This window comes from Populus euphratica, unplaced genomic scaffold (assembly GCF_000495115.2).
Source record: "Populus euphratica unplaced genomic scaffold, PopEup_1.0 scaffold1082.1, whole genome shotgun sequence".
NCBI lineage: Eukaryota > Viridiplantae > Streptophyta > Magnoliopsida > Malpighiales > Salicaceae > Populus > Populus euphratica.
Genome location: NW_011500945.1, coordinates 11,326 through 13,377, shown reverse-complemented (window position 1 = coordinate 13,377; position 2,052 = coordinate 11,326).

The window sequence follows — 2,052 nt, the reverse complement described above, 5'->3', positions numbered from 1 at the left end:
TAGTAGTAGTAGTAGTAGTAGTAGTAGTAGTAGTAGTAGTAGTAGTAGTAGTAGTAGTAGTAGTAGTAGTAGTAGTAGTAGTAGTAGTAGTAGTAGTAGTAGTAGTAGTAGTAGTAGTAGTAGTAGTAGTAGTAGTAGTAGTAGTAGTAGTAGTAGTAGTAGTAGTAGTAGTAGTAGTAGTAATAATAATAATAATAAAGAAAGAGAAGAAGAAGAAGATGATGAGAACTTTGAGATGGAATATTAATGTAACGATTAAACAATGATAATAACAAATGTCAAGGTTAGAGGTTCCACTAATGGTATATCAAACAAGTATAGTATAAACTCTTATTATTGAATTGGAAACCACACACAAAGGAGGTTCCAATCAGATTATATATTGTTAACATGATTACATTAGTCATCTTATTCAATTAATGCTAATACTTGTAAATCTCGTCAAGCATTCATGATTATAACTTATGTTAACAACAAATCAAGTTCCTTTCATAGCTCAGGTGTCGGTTATACCATACATTATGGGCTATGAAAGTGCCAAGCATTTGTTGTACCAAGTGTTATACAACATAAATCAAGATTAGTCATTTAACAAGCAAAGTATTAAAGAGTGAACAAGATAGCAAATATAAAACATGTTAGTATCAAACATTAAAGTCCATATTAAGTTTACATTATACTTATTCTTACACCATTAGTGTAACCTTTTCACCTTGACATAATTAACTTAGCTAGACATAATGAAAGAAAGCAAAATAGATAAACAAAATAAGAACATAAAAGTTAACTAAGTAAAGGAAAGGAAATGAAAGGCATAAACTTAATATTAATGAAAACAAAGCATAAAAAATACAAAGAGAGAAAGGAAGAGCATGATCTTGATCTGAACACCAAGATGCCTAAATGCATGGCAAATGCCTCCTTTTATAGGCCAAAAATGGGAACTATTGATTTGATGACTAATTGATAAGTGGGTGACCAACTTTTGACTTGGTGACAATCCTTATCTTCTCTTGTCTGCCCAAAACGTCATTGATAACGTCAAAACTGGAGCCAGTTGCAAACATGAAAGTTGTAGGCAATTGTCTCAGCTTTCTTGTGTAAAAATTTCAGCTCATTTGGACTTCTAGAACTCCAGATATGGCCAAAATACCGAACAGTGCTCGGGCTGGAAGACAGATTCGGGCTTCTTTGTTGTTGCTACAATTTGGACTTGATAATGGCCTTTTTAGATCTTGGGCTCCATATGAAAGTTGTAGGCCTATGTCTTACCTTTCCATCCATATAAATTTGACCTAAATCTGAGATATATAGCTCCAGATATGACCCATTTACCGAACAGTGTTCCGGTTTGGATTGCACCGACATCTCTTTTCTAAGTTTGGCCATCTCTTTATCCTTGCAATTTAAGTTCTTCAAGTCATCAATCAATCCTTTCATTTATGTGATAGGCCTGTATTAAAAATAGACATTTACCACAAATTAAATGTATCTTATATTATTAGATATATTATTATAAAACATGCTTTGGTTAAGGAGTTATTGATACTTCAAGTGCAAAATGATGATATAAAACCACGATAAAAATGCACTTTTAAGTACTAATCACTGAACCGAAATCAAACAATAGCAGTAGCAGCAAAAGGCTAAGGTGGGCTGATTATGAGGATGTTAAGCCTTAATTTGATGATATTGGTGATGGTGGTTTTAAGGATGAAAACTTATCCCAAAACTACCGCACTCCATCTCACAATGCCAACGTAAAAAAACCTGAGCCCTAAAACTTTCTGGCTAAAACTCAAATTGAAAATTACCAATGGGTTCAAGAACAACTACCTCCATTGTCGCTACCCCTGAGTGAGATATATCAAAAGCTGTTAAGCATCAGACATACAGTGCCAGAACCTTTGACACTTGTGCAGTCGCCATATCCTAATTGGTATAAGCTAGACCTCACTTATGAATACCATGCTAGCATTGCTAAGCATAACATCCATACCTGCAACACCTTCAAAAGAAAACTACTGCAATCAATCAAAGCCAGGTGGATAG